This window comes from Rhinopithecus bieti, unplaced genomic scaffold (assembly GCF_001698545.2).
Source record: "Rhinopithecus bieti isolate Rb0 unplaced genomic scaffold, ASM169854v2 scaffold_12640, whole genome shotgun sequence".
Taxonomy (NCBI): domain Eukaryota; kingdom Metazoa; phylum Chordata; class Mammalia; order Primates; family Cercopithecidae; genus Rhinopithecus; species Rhinopithecus bieti.
The window spans coordinates 1,190,219-1,206,637 of record NW_016807406.1 but is presented as its reverse complement, the minus strand read 5'-3'; positions in this window follow the sequence as shown (position 1 = coordinate 1,206,637).

The following is a 16,419-nucleotide window of genomic DNA, read 5'->3' as shown; positions in this document are numbered from 1 at the left end:
AGGGAGGGAAAAGGGGAAGAGGAAGGGGGAAGGAAGGGAGGGAGGGAAGAAAGGAGGAAGGGGAGGATGGTATCAGATGTAGAAAGAAACAGAAATGATGTCTACTTATAAGAAAAGTAAAGTTCAGGTGAAGACTGAGAGATATTTTATAGTGACCTGACTCTTAGTAATCATAACTGCTTTATAATCCAGTTATGTGTCTTGGTTTCCTAATAATAACAACTCCTTCAGCGGGTTTTTACAACCAATGTAATAAGATGATCAATAAAAGACAGTTCCACCTAGAAAACTGAGTGGTATAAACATTTATCCATGTCCTCTCTCAAATTCCCTCAGTATCATTCCCTGATCCCTAAATATTCCAACAATATTTGCTTATATTTTAGTACAAAAGAGTTTGTTGCCTTTATCAACTCAGTAATTTCATGTGTCCCATTCTTTAAAGTGTAATGAAAAAACTACATTGCACACCTTGAAAAAAAGTTTTGCATTGTCATATGAATATATGAGCATTTTGCAATATTAGTCTCCAAAATGACTGAAAATAGTTTGCTTTAAAAAATGTAACTTTTTAAATCGGAGGTACTCCTCCTTTAAGTATAAGTATACTTGTAATTAATATATCTTCTCCATATTTTTTAACTTTGAGGATAACCAAATAGTTTAAATGTAGTAATTGGATATTCCTTGACCTTCGTGCATTGACTCACATCTCCACATCAGGATTCTTCTCTCTTTTACTTTCCAGGTGCTCCACATGATGCAAGGCCTGGTCCAAGTCCCCACACCCACCTCAGACTGAAATGACCTTTTGGTGATCAGAAGGTTAATTACTATATATTTCATCTATCACACATTTGGTCTTATGCATGTGCTCCATACAGATACCCTTTCTGCTGTCATCTTCAAGTACTATATAATTCTGAGGGGTTTTAATTTTAGTGTTCATATCTCATCTTCCTCAATACACATGATTCTGAAATGCAGTCTTCTGAATTGGCTCTGAACTGAAAAAAAAATGGTATGTCTTGCTCTCAGTTCCTCAGGCAAATGATGTATAATTCCATTGGCTTTCACTTTTACACAATTAAGCAGTCCTTACTAGTAACCTACTAAATAGGCTATTAAGTGTAACTAAGACTTTATATTCATAAACCAAAATTGGTATATTGTTGGATTTATTGAAGACTCTAATTCAACATTCTGTTAAAAACATTGACTGCCACGTGGCAGCTGGCAACATATTTTCAACAAGTATGAGAATTTCAATGATTTTGGAGAATGCTTTGTTATCATGTTATTAATGTTGTCTTAAGTAAATGTTTTTATTTTTTGCTATTTTATTCATTATATATCATTATAAATACATCATTACCTATTTAGTTTTTTATGACTTTAAAAAGTAATCCTACAAAGAGTTGTGTTATGTATTTCTGTTAACAGGACTTTAATTACTCATACCCCTAAATTATTCATACTCAGTTTCTGGAACAAGTGTACATGTAATGCCATCTCCTTTCCCAAATTTTTTTGGGATAGAGACACTCATTGTACATCCTGCGAACGTGTACTGTTCTAGTATCTTCCAATATACTGTCAAAGTGAGCATAATGAAAATACTGGGCTATGTATACTTTTTAGGCTTAATTTACATATAAAATATGCATGTAAGCACACATTCTTTTCTCATCAAGATATAAAAAAGATTTCTCTATATTTATAGCAACAAATGTACAACAATTTGTTCAATATTCCACTGCCCACAGGCCTATTTTTCACTGGAAAGCTCGAAAGATCTTCTGTTCTAAGGTAGAAATGACTGAAAAAGTTCGAAAGCCCTCTATACCAAATTACCAGAAGTGACTATACTTTAGGACAGGGACTAAGCTTAATTTGCTTTCCTTATAATATCGAAAAACATATCCTGGATCTTATTAGGTGCTCCATAGAATGGTGTTGGAGATTCAGTTTGATCCCACGCATTGAAACAGCACTTGTCCATGTATTATTTCTATTAATAAATGAATTCAATGTTTGAAAGACTGAGAATCAAGTATAGTTTGTTTTTTTTTTTACAGTTACAAATGCACTTTTATGGTAAAACTAAATTTTGATAGACTTATTTGGTTAGGTGAGATATAGCAAATAAATGTAGCAGTTTAATTTTCTCCCTAGAAACGAGAAGTAACAATTGTTTCAGTCACCTTTATTTGCACTTTTTAGATTATTTATATATTTTAAATTTATACTCTGTATATCCTAAGAGATTTAGGTGGAATATCTTACAAGAAGAAAAAGCTTCATATTTAAAACAAAATCTGGCTGGGCACAGTGGCTCACGCCTGTAATTCCAGCACTTTGGGAGGCCGAGGTGGGCGGATCATGAGGTCAGGAGATCAAGACCCTCCTGGCTAACACGGTGAAACGCCGTCTCTACTAAAAATATAAAAAAATTAGCCGGGTGTGGTGGGGGCGCCTGTAGTCCCAGCTACTCGGGAGGCTGAGGCAGGAGAATGGCATGACCCCGAGGGGTGGAGCTTGCAGTGAGCCGAGATCATGCCACTGCACTCCAGCCTGGGGACAGAGCAAGACTCCGTCAAAAAAAAAAAACAACAAACAAACAAAAAACCACCATAAAATCCCTAGTTTTACACGTGTCAAAGTCATAGACCTACTTTGGAGTTGGAGTAAAAGAGAAGTGGTTCATACGTTCATTCACTCAAAAGGTGGGTAGCTGAGACATCATAAGGACTTCAGGTTAGTTTTTATCTTTAAATGAAAACGAGAGAAAGTGAAGAAGTTCATTTCTGCTCTGGTGTGTTTTACCAATTAATGCTTATTGGCTTCATTAAAATCCTTCATTGTAGCGTTTCTCAAACTCTGGTATGTTTGAGAATCACTTGGACATGTTGTAAATACAGATCCCTGAGTTTCAGCCCCAGAAATTCAGAAGGTCTTGGACCCAAATTTGCCCTTCTAACAAGCTCCCAGGTGATGCTGATGGTTCTAATCAAATGACCACACAGAAGTAGCATTTCAACTCCACTGACATGCAAGATGTCATAAAACATAGATGTTATGTAAGAAACACGAAAGGCTTTGGCCATGCAGAACAACATGATGATTAATTAATAGTGATTGCTTTATCAAAGATACTAGTACTGGCAGGGCGCGGTAGCTCACACCTGTAATCCTAGCACTTTGGGAGGCCAAGGCAGGTGGATCATGAGGTCAGGAGATCGACACCATCCTGGCTAACATGGTGAAATCCCGTCTCTACTAAAAATACAAAAAATTAGCCTGGCGTGGTGGTGGGAGCCTGTAGTCCCAGCTACTTGGGAGGCTGAGGCAGGAGAATGGCATGAACCTGGGAGGCGGAGCTTGCAGTGAGCTAAGTTCACACCACTGCACTCCAGCCTGGGTGACATAGCGAGACTCCGTCTTAAATAAATAAATAAATAAATAAATAATACTAGTACTGTGTAACCCAAAAGTAAAGGATAGTTATTTATTGGTGTATAAAACAGTAAGAATCAGAAAGAATATAGTCCAGTTCCCATTTGAGAGTCTGATGTTACTAAGTTTTTCTACCCACACAATTTTAATGTATGTCATTAAGTATTTAATAACTGCAATAACTATTTGGAGGCAGAACATGTCACACATCCTCTATGATGGTATAAACTGGAAGTAGAGAGTCAGAACTTTGGCCAGATTTTAGTGACAATTTGGTCAATGTGGTACTTTTTAGAATTTAACAATGCTTTTTTCAAAAGAAAAGAAAAGCAATACTCTGAATACCAGTTGGCCCTGGCATCTATTTCACATTTTTTTCCTGGAAAATGCCACCAAATGGCACCAATTCCCCAATATTATGTTAGGACTTTGTTTTAAGATTTGTAGATAGAAGGAAAGAGTGCCACCTACTGAGAAAGCCCAATGCTTACTCCAGCACAGTGGACACAGCGTGGCCACCCTGACTTAACCTTCCTAGCACCTTGAGATTAAAAAAAAAAAAAAAAAAAAAAAAAAAAAAAAAAAAGTGCAAATCTATCCATAAGACAAGAAGAACAAAATGCCCAGAAGAAACTGTCAATTGGATCTAGACCTTTCAAAACGAAGGAACTCTAATTTGTCCATGTCTTTAAATCATTTTAGAGTATTTATAATTATACAGGGATATTGGGATGGCCCATCTATTGAATCCAAGACTATATGAAAGACAAAAACTGTGGCCAAGTTCTTCTGAATCTGTAGAAGCAAATTGAGAGAAAGCACCTTAGAAATACGAAATCGTTTTTATTTTATTCAAAATTGCAAAATGACCTAGTCTCTCCAACCAGGTGGGATTTTTTTTTAATGTTCTATTCAAATTTAAACCAATTCAGCCTCTCAAATCTTTCAAATCATTAATTGAATTAATTTGTGGGATTTAGCAAAAAAAAAAAAAAAAAAAAAAAAAAAAAAAAAAAAAGCCTTGCCTAAAATCTGCTTCAATATATATCAAAGATAGGTTAAAATACCTTTCCAGATCACAGATTATGGAACTATTGCGTGGGTTAATATCAAATATCTGCCCTTTACTAGCTATGTGGCCTTAAATGATTATTTGTACCTTGGTGTGCTAATTGCTGAAATATAGATGGTAATATCATAGAGTTATTTTGAGAACGAGATGATAAAGCAACTTGCATGTACCATGAATAAATGCTCAGTAAATTTAAGTTGCCACTAACATTTACTGGAAATCTCTTAAAAGTTATGAAAAATAACCCTGAAGAAATTCTTATGAGCACAGAGCTGGACAACTGAAAGTCAAATTCAAGTGTAATTCAGTTTTGGAAATAGAATAAAATTTTTAAATCTTTTCTCTACATTACATAAAAAAGTTATTAATATTAAAGGGAATAACCTTTACATAAAAACTTTGCAGATACATTATCAATCAAGTTGGAGAAACTATTCATCATTTAACATGTTTATTTTATGTGGTCAAAAATTAACATGATTTAATAGGAAACTAAACTATCAGTTTCCCAAATACTTCTTGCACAGGGGTGCTTCTTCCTTTCAAACACCGAAGTCAAACTGGATGACCTAAATGATATTTTTTGCTTGAATTTTCATGTGTGCTTAGCTTACAGGGTTTTTTCCTTTTGCTTTGTTTTAAATTAAATTATACTATACAATATTCAAGTCTGTTAAACTGATGAGATTTCAGAGGCAAATTCATTTGATAAGTTATAGGAATTACTTTATTATTTCATACAAAATCATATTCAGAGATAGAGAGATAATTTCAAAATAGAAGTTCTAGGCTTCACCATAAATAATTGCTGTCTGCCAACAATGCAGGCGCTTTCCATAAAGCAAGACCAAGAGATAAATATGACAGTCATTAAGATATTTATTAGATTTCAGGTTACATTATGTGAATCACTGAACCTTCTAATTGATTTATTCGTTGTTGCCTACAACTTACTTTAACATACTTCAGCACAGGCTGTGTGTGTGTGTGTGTGTGTGTGTGTGTGTGTGTGTGTGTTCTTCTGAGAGATAGTTATCTAATGAGAAATACAGTCACCAGGTGTTTAGCTAATATTTAAAAGGCCTCATCCAGTCAAAAGTTACACACCAGAGGTAGACAGCTGTAAGTAGTATTTTACATCCACTTACTATATTAATTAGCATTAAGGGTGTTAGTGGTGGCCTTTCGTTGGTTAAACTGGTAGAATTCAACTTAAGTGGATTGTCTGGAAGCAGTGTAGAGATATTCTTACCCTTGTATGAACATCATATAAGAATCTAGACATATCAGTGTTCTACACTACAAACAATGCCCTAAGGGTCATGTGTAAAAGCTGATTTTGAGAGTTTTTGTTACCCTACTGTGACCAGATGATTAAACTATCCCTGCCTTGAGAAGACTGTTACAAACATCATGTCATGTAAGGAGTAGATGGAACATTTAAATGGACAGAGAGCTAGGATTTCACTGACCTTACAGAAAAAGTCTATAGTGTCCTGTTCTTCCTTGGATATGCAAAGAATATCTTTTATCTGTCTTACAATTTGTAAAGTCCTTTAATCTGGATAATCTGACTTGCTTTTCATAGTCATCTAATGAGGATAGTCAAAAGAGTATTACGTTGCTAATTTCTAAGAAGAAATTAAGTAACTGTTTGAGTTGCCTACGTGGCAGAACTCGGTCTTCTATTGAAGTTTTCTGAATCTACCCCAGGGTTCTTGATCCATTTACGTGTGAACTGGTGTTTAAATACCTTCAGGACTTTTATGCTCATGTTGCTGTGGAGCTAGCCATAATTCCAGATCATTGTATTCATTAAAGAAAGAAATTATCCTGCCTTATTTCAATTCAAGACTGTTCTGTTTCTGAGTGGACTGGATGATTTTCTGACTTAATAATATTACTTCTGTGTAAATTCTGTTTACATTGGTAGAGTTAAAAGTATAGATATGACCACAAATAATTTAATAAGTCAAACCATCAAAGTTGTATTTATTATTTTGTGTATAGCACGACCCTACAAAAGTCATCTACTGATTGTTCAGCTGGGAAAAAATGGGTACTATTGATAAAAAAAAAAAAATCACTCTTTGGATGTTTTTACCTGTGAGATTAACCTTTGTTAAATAGGGAAGTGTTTGTTTTTAATTAGAGTGTTCTGTGTGTCTACTGGTGTAGAACCTTTCTGCTAAGATCATGAGGATTAACATAATGGAATGTCTAAAACACTATTAGGTGTGCCAGTTCCATTCATAGCCTATAGAAACCTTTGTTTTAATGTATCAAAATGCTGTCTTTCTCCTGTTAATAGTTATATCTACTATTCTATTCCTAGAGGTTTTTAACACTTTTCATACAGCTATGAAGTCTCTTAAAAGATGAATCACAAAAAAGAGTGTCCCTGAAGTCCACTGTTAAATTGAAACTTTGTTTTCTTTTAAATCAGATAGAAACCTGAATAATTTCTCAACTTATCCTTTTCCCTCATTACCTGACTGCCTACCAATCAGAAAATAAAAGGATTTCACTTAGAAATGTAAAAGACAGTTAATATTCAGACTTCTAATAACTTAGAAAGCATGTTGTTATATATAGCAAATGGCTTCACCTCTCAGAGCCCAAGTTTCTTTATTTCCTCATGTTATTTGGATCTGAATCTCATTCATCTTTATAATAGGATTTTTTTTTTTTTTTCTCTCTCACTCTTTTTCCTTGGGCAATCTCTTGTGGAAAAAAACAAACAACAACAACAACAAAAATGGAAATACAGTTGCTAATAAAGGCCATGTGAGGGCAGGCCTTCTGTGTCCCAAACTGAGGACTCCTGACACAGAGACAGCCTAGCTTAATAGATGTAAGCTGCCTGGGTGTCATTCCCTGCTCCACCACTCACCATCTGAGTAACCTTGGGGCAGATATTCTAAACCCTCTGTGCTTCCATTTTGTCATCAATAGCAAGAGTACAACGATAACTTTTACTTTATAGAAATGACTCTCAGATAAAATGTAAAACAAAAAAACACATCACTAGTTACATACAATGCTTAGAACACATATCTGGCACATAATAAGTATTTAATTAATGTTAGCAAGTCATACTATCATTGTCACTTTTCTACTGCTGAATTTTCTGGTTTTAATACTTTATTTTCCAAACCATCTATGATATGGCCTATTTTGGTACCATTGGGAGTGCTGTCCTCTTCTCAAATAGAAAGCAATTGAGAACAATTCAGAATAAATTAGACCTCTGAAGATGTGTCAACCCCTTCACAGAAGACTCATTTTCAAAACCTTCTATCTCTTGCGTACTGCTGCCAGGGAAGGAGGCATTCTGTGAAAATCTATTTGTTTTCACATTTTTATTTTCTTTTAAACTGTCTACTCAAATATTAAGGAGAATTTTGTCCAAACACCATCAATTTAATGGGTCAAGTTCATTACAAGATGGAAAGTACTTCAGCTGCTGGAAAATCATGAATTTCTTCACTCAGTTTTTGCCAACACCATGTGGTATAATGACTGCATTGATTACAAAAACTTTGGTATCCAGCTACCTGGGTTCAAACCTTGGCTTTTCTGCTTTCCAACCAAGTCAACTCAGTTTTCTCATCTGGAAAATTGGGATAATATTAGCAGTTACCTCTCTTCGGGTTATTGTTAGGGCAGGGTATGAGACAAGCACCTAGCATGGGGCCTAGAATATAGCAAGTCATCAATATTTGGTGACTCTGGTTATGTAAAGAATGCTTATACTGTACTACATCTCAGTGAGAACCAATGATTCACAATTAGTGGAATAGACCAGATCACTGTGCTGGAGAGATGGGATGGCCTTGAAACATTCTATCATCAAATTTGTTTCCAGATTTAAAAAGGGAAAAAAGGTCCTAAGAACTGAGATGAGTTGCCCAAGGATTGCAGTGATTCTAGTTTGACAACAAGTAAAAGGATTCTCACCTATTCCATTATAGTGTTGTTTGCGTGAACACATGTAGGTTGTGTATGTGTGATGTCCCCGTACTTATTTATGTTAAGCTGACTCAGACTGCCATGCAGGGCCTAGATTATGAGAGTGAACAAATACTAGACAAAAACTAACTGAAGAACATAAGAGAAGAGAGATCTGAATTTCCAATGTAGTTGTTTTTCTGATTTTAAAATCAGGAAACTTGTCCCCAGATTTTGTGTACCTTCATTTCTATGATGATTTTCCAAAAATTGCAAGAGTCAAAATATGGTTGTCATGCATGGATAGTGGGTGGAAGGTTCCAAGATTCCATAACTAGATTTTAATGAAAGCAAAATTTAGATTTTCTACACTGCCTTTAAGTTTTAAAAGCATGGAACAAAAGAACACTCTAGATCTATGCTGTCCAATATGGAAGGTACTAGCCATGTGTGCTCTTTTAAATTTAACTTTAAATCAATTACATTTTTTAAAATTAGCAAGTAAATTCCTCAGTTGTACTAGCCACATTTCAAGTGTTCACTATCCACATGTGGCTAGTGGCTGCCATGCTGGACAGGGCAGATGGACATTCCCATCTTCACAGAAAGTCCTGTTGGATGGATGCTGCTCTAGAGCATCTGAGAAATCCTCACAGTTATAGTTAGTAGAGTAGGCTGCACAATGGCCAGAAGTACCATGGAAAGTATTTTCACAAAATGCAAAAATGTACTTGCACAGGATGATAAGAAATTGGCCTAGACGCTTTAGAGAATTTAGTCAAATCCAAGGCATTTACTATGCAATGAAGAGTCTGTAATTTGTGACATGGGAAAGATCTCCAACAACGAAAAAAAAAAAAAAACCTATAGACTTTAAAGCAGGGGAAGAAGGCTAAACATTCAAATAATTTTGATGGAGGCTCACCTGACTTTCTAATTTATTTATAAGCATCTTTGAAGTGTTTTTCACTTTCAGAGTCACAACAGGGGCTTTTCCAATCAATATTTATGTTACTTACATTACACTTGGAAAACAGGTAACACTTTCAAATGCTGATATATGTGGAAGAAGATCGCGTTGGCTCAAGACTGAGTCTATTCATGGAAAAAGTCCATGTTGATATAAAAAATTCTATCATTCCCCATGACGAATTTTAAACAGAAGATACATTTTTATCTGCTTAGATTTTATTTTGGCAGTAAAATATCTAATGATTATTCAATTTTGTCTGAAGTATAAAATATCATTAGGAACTCTGCCTGCATAAAGTGCTTTAAAATTTAATCTTAACACTGCCTATTGCTCTTTGCCATGGATTGAACTAATTAATATCAGTAGTTTCCAATTTTGAAGTCAGGAAGGAAGATTGGTACTTTGCCCTCACAACTCTAATCTTTGACAATAATGACAATCCTTATATCTGAATTGTGTTTTAGAATGCAAAATGCTTTCAGGCAAAGTGTTTTCACATAAAATAGCTCACTTGCTCTTGAAACAGTCGCTTGAAACAGACAGGGGAGTTTTTAGCATTCTTAACTTAGAAACAGGGAAACTGGTGTTTATGGAATTCAGTAATGCGTCCCAAAGACTCACAGCGACGAGTGGAAATCAAGTCTTAATTTAGTGTTATTTCCGCTATGCTCTGCTGCCTTCCTGAGCATCTTGTAACCTGCTCCAGTTGCTACCACCAGATTTCATACCAGACTGGGAAGGAGAGTAAAAAGGAAGGGAAAAGAGAAAGAAGAGAGGAAATGGGGGGAAAATGACAGACAAGAGACAATTTATGTCCTTAAAAATAATTGGCACTGAGTCATTAGTACCAAATGTAACACATTACCCTGGATGGGTTCCTGAAACGGAGAAAAGTGCATTAGGTAAAAAATTAAGGAAATCTAATAAACTATAGGTTTTAGTTTATAAGTATGTATTAATATTGGTTCATGAATTATAACAAGTGAACTATATGATGTAAGATGTCAACAACAGGGAAAACTGGGTGTAGGATATTTGGAAACTCTCGGTACTCCCTTTGCAAATTTTTCTTTTGAGTGTGTCAATCTAAAACTCTTCTATTAGATTGGTGCAAAAGTAATTGTGGTTTTTGCCATTATTTTAAATAAAATAACAAGTTTATTTTAAAACATAATTAGGAGGAGGAATATTCCAAATGCCTCAAGGTTTATAGCGCCTGTGTTGCTCTGTTGCAGTTGACTCACTATTTTGATGATGGGAAGTTTCCAGCCCAATGTATGATGCTTGTTCGATAATACTGTAGAATGGATGTGTCAAACTATGACCTGCGAGCCAAATTCAGCCCAGCTCCTTTTTAAATAAATGAAATTGTATTGGAACACAGCCATGCTCATTCATTTACCTATTACCCCTGGCTGCTTTTGCACTGCCCCAACAGAGGTAATTATAAGAGAAGTCTAAAATATTTACTATCCAAACCTTTACAGAAAAGTTTGCTGAACACTTGTATACAACATCACATTTTCTGCTTTCCTTCAGCAGCTACTAACTGAGTGCCTACCATGTGCCCAGCATTATTCTATGTGGCGATGACAGTGGTCATCAAGACAAAGACTCTGTCTGCTCTACAACTTGCCTTCAAGAAAAATGAGATAATAGAAATAAACAGTTCCATCAATGAATCATGCAAGATTGTATCCAATAGCTGTAAACACTACAAAGAAAATAAAAGGAACATAATTGACATAGAGAGTGATATTGGGAGCTAAGGCAGCTTAGTTAGAGTTGGTGCACAAGTAAGGCCTCTCTGAGATGAATCCCGAATGATGAGAATGATCCACTATATAAAGATAAAGGGAACATCATTCCAGGTAGAGGGCCTAGAAGCAAGCACAGAAGTCATAAGATAGAAACCAATTTCAAGGTTAAATCTGGACTTTTTTTTTTTTTTTTTGAGATGGAGTCTCACCCTGTTGCCCAGGATGGAGTGCAGTGGTGCAATCCTGGCTCGCTGCAACCTCTGCCTCCTGGGTTCAAGCAATCCTCCTGCATCAGCCTCCTGAGCAGCTGGGACTACAGGCACGCACCACCGTGCCCTGCTAATTTTTGTATTTTTAGTGATCCGTCCACCTTGGACTCCCAAAGTGTTGGAATTACAGGCGTAAGCCACCATGCCCAGCCCAGATCAAGGAAATCGTAAGACTTTTCTAAACTTCCAAAATTAAATATACAACAACAAAAATAAATCCACATCTCATTCCCATGTATTTATTTATTTATTGCTGCAAAGTTTTTCAGAGTGTTTTCAAAGGGAATAACCAAGATCTTCACATTCCATAGGGACTTTGCTAATAAAATTAGTTATTATTTTAAGCACATTCCCCATGGGAAAATGGCGGCACTAATTCTTATTTATCACAAGATTATATGGTATGTTATGTTTCCTTTTATGCCTTAAAACAATGTCCTCCCTATTTGTGCTAAAGAAAAGAAGCTTCAAGGCCAGGCACTGGGGCTCAGGCCTGTAATCCCAGCACTTTGGGAGGCCAAGGGAGGCGGATCACTTGGGCCCAGGAGTTCAAGATTAGCCTGGTCAATATGGCAAAAAGCTTCAAAAGCATGACTAAGTTGTAACATATGTGACTATTTTGTAACAAAATATCTCTGGAACTTTCTTATCTCTATAACTGGAACTTTATACTCATTAAGCAATAACTTCCCATGTGCAGCTTTTTGTACATCAATTATACTTTAATAAAGTTGGGGATGGGGGACACTTGACTACTAATATACCAACTTAGAATACAAATCTGTTCTCTTTCTCTGCTGGACATGGAGAGGAAGAAGCTAGAATGTCCCAAAGTATTATTTGTTGGACAGTAGTTCTAAATGATATTATTAGGTATACGTGGAAAAACTATTTTGTTCAAATAAAGCTTCTTTACTATAGGATGTCTGAGGGTCCTTAGTAAGTAAGCATAAATTGTGAAGTGACAAGGTGAAGCTTTTAAGGCATAGGAAACACCTAATGGGCAAGGGCCCTGGAGAATACTCTTGCTTTTGAGATATAATTTGCTGCTTTGGATAATCAAATGAAATCTGATATTCCTCTTACTTTGGTTTTATATGTGTGTGTGTGTGTGTGTGTGTGTGTGTGTGTGTTGTATAAATATATTTGGTGATATATATATATCAAATATGTTATATACAGTATCATATAAAATTCCAGATAACTTATTTGCTAAAAATAAGCCTGTTCCTTCAATGTGCAAAAAAAGGGGGAAAGTTACCAGGAAGTCTTCTTAAAAAACACTGATCCCTGGACTCTAATCCTAGAGTTTCTGACGCAGTAGCTGTGGGTGGGGGATGAGAATGTGTTTCTAACAAATCCCCATGTGATGCTGCTGCTGCTTGGGGACGACACATTGAGGACCACTGATCTAGATGTCATCTCGATTTTTGGGGTCCTAGTAATACACATAATTGAAAGTAACAGGAATTACTAGGAGTTGTGATGTATTAGCAATTTCAGCATCTCAATTTCTTTAGTACGAGTTTCATTTTCCTATGTAAAATGTTAATGACCAGAGTATGCTTTTGTTGCTTTAAATTAACCACATAAGAGATAGTGTGAAAGACACACACAAAAACAGAGGCTGCCAGCGATATTAAAGGGCCAGAACCCTCACATTAGGCAAACAATTTCACTCATTTTTTTTTTCTTTAGACATCTTCACTTATGGTCCATTGAGGCCTTCAGTGTTACTAAGGTAAAAGTGATGTCAAGTCCCCCACAGCCAACCTCACCTGTAGAACATACACTACGCTGCTAGAGTTCAGACAGGAAAGTGACTTTTTGCCCCTCCATCCCAACTCCAGCCAACAGAAACGTTCAATAGTCAGGCTCATTTTCTCTTATTCTGTTCTTTGTGCTGAGTTACTATCTGCTGCTATCCCAATCATTATATATATATATATACTATATATATTACATATAGTATATATATACACACATACACATACATATGCATATACATATACAGTCATACATTGCCTAACAATGAGGATACTTTCTGAGAAAGGCCTCATTAGACAATTTTGTCATTGAATGAACAATATTTACATAAATCTGGTTGGTACAGGCTATGTACACCTAGGCTGTATGGTATAGCCCATGGTTCTTTGGCTGCAAACCTGTACAGCATGTTACTGGACTAAATACTGTAGGCAATTGTAACACAATGGTAAGTATCTATATATCTAAACATATCTACAGATAGAAAATGTACAGTAACAATACAGTATAAAAGATTTTTTAGATGGTACACATGTACAGGGCACTTACCAAGAATGAAGCACGCAGGAATGGAGGTTGCTCCAGGAGACTGAGTGAGTGCTGAGTGAATGCGAAGCCTGGGACATTATGATGCACCCTTGCAGACTTTATGAACACTGTGCACTAGTCTGCACCAAGTTTATTTCTAAAATATTTTTCTTTCTTCCATAATAAATTAATCTTAGCTTACTGTAATTTTCGACTTTATAAACTTTTGAATGTTTTAACTTTTGACTCTTTTGTAAAACACTTAGCTTAAAACAAACACTCCGTACAACTGTACAAAATATTTTCTTTCTTGATAATCCTTACTCTATAAGCATTTTCTATTTTAAATTTTTTAATTTTACTTTATACTTTTAAACTTTTTTGTTAAAAACTAGAACACAAACACACACTAGCCTAGGCCTACACAGGGTCAGGATCATCAATATCAATGTCTTCCACTTCCACATCCTGTCCCACTGGAAGGTCCTCAGAAACAGTAACACACATGGAGCTGTCATCTCCTATTATAGCAATGCCTTCTTCTAGAATACCTCCTGAGGACCTGCTTGAGGCTGTTTTACACTTACCTTATTTATTTTTTTGTAAGTAGAAAGAGTCTACTCTAAAATAAGGTTAAAATGTATAGTATAGTAAATACCTAAATCAGTAACTTAGTCATTTATTATCATATCAAGAATGATGTACTGCACCTAACTGTATGTGTTCTTATATGACTGGCAGCACAGTAGGTTTGTAAACAGCATCACCACACACGTCAGTAATGTGTTGTGTTGTGACATTATAGGACAGCTATAATGTCACTAGGCAATAGGAATTTTTCAGCCCCATTATAATCTTAGGAGACTACCATGATACATGCTGCCCATCATTGACTGAAACAGTACTATGCAATACATGACCGTATATGTATATTGCCGATGTTCAAGAAGACCTCTTGTTCATTTAAGAATATTTTTAAAATACAGAAGAGTACAAGCAAAACAAAACATAAACTCAAAAATTAAAATGATCCATATTCCCCAAACCCAGAAATAATCACAATTAACATTTTGGTGTATTCACTTCTAACTGTTTTTTATCTGAAATATATGTTAAGTTGAAATGTCTTTATGTTTCTTGGCCATTTCCATTTCTTCCAAAATTGCTCTTTATTGTCTTTCAATATTTTCCATTATTTTCAATTTATTTTTTTCGTTAGGGTATTACTGTATTTATCCTAATTTTTAAATTTTTAAAAATCAATCCAAGAAATTCAACCTTTAATTTTCATATCCTTTAAATTTTCTTCCAACTTACTTATAGCTTGCCAATACGCGACCATGCTGACCTGCAAAAAAAAAGTGATATAATAAGGGTCAACCTAATTTTTAGCTTTTAATTCTGTTTGTAATGTTCAAAAATCTTAAATTTTCACAGAGTTAAATACCTCTATTTTTTCTTTGCTATTTTCCCCCAGTGTTTTAGTAATTAATCTAACCATCCAAGGTTATTTAAATGTTCACGTGTTTGTTCTTTATCACTTTAATATCTTACCAAATACATCCGTCCAGTGAACATTAACTTGATAGTTTTATCAAAATGTATTATTTTCCTTCCCACCATTTACTGAGTATTCTATATATTTCCAGTAAGTCTGTTATACTTGCTTTAGGATATAATATTATGAATTAAAATCTTATATAGTTTACAAGGTCATATTCATATAAACACATTTCATTTATGTTCCTTTGCATTTCTGTTTTTATAATTTGTGCCTAGCACAATGCTATTTTAATTATGAAAGCCTTATAAAACTGTATTTCATCAATTCTAAGATACACGATTTTTCATATGCTAACATTTTCTGAAAGGGAATGATTCTTAGCATGACAGAAAATTACAAGTTTTTTTTTCTTTTCAGTGGTTGATAAAACAATGGTTTATATTACAATCAATGATTCTTCTATTCATTGAAATACAGAATGCATTAATACTTGGTGGGACAAAGTTTATTTTATTATTTCTTGTCAATTTAGATTTATTTTCATTTACATTTTATTCTTTTTTCTTTTCTATAGATTTTCAGAAGTTTATTTATCTTTTTTCATCTCATCTAATGCTTTCAAATTCTACTTTATCTGAAATAGTTTACCACAACCTTGTTTTTTTGTGTGTTGCTAGGTAAATTGTTTTATTCTTTAATTTTAATACTTTATCATAATTGTATCTTCATTATTTTTCTCTATTGTGGTTTATATACTTATATATGGGATTGCAAGCCAAATCCAGTTGTATTTATCTTCTAATAGAAGAGTTTAAGCCTTTCGTACTTATTTTCATAAGTGACTGTTTTTAATACATTCTGGAATTTGCCTGTTTCTGTCTTTTTCTATAGAAAAAAACTTGCTAATCTTTAGGGATTTGGAAGTAACTTCTCCAGTTTTAAAATTTTAAATAGTTGCGGTTTATATTCATGATAACCTCTAATAATCAATCTTTATGTCATGAAATTATTTCATTATATTTTTTATTATCTGTTAACAAAAGGCAACCAATTCAGCAAACTTGTATTTCCTTGCCTGCTTAAAACCTACTCCTGTTCATCTGAGATGTGGTTTTAGGCCTAAATTATTACATTAAAAT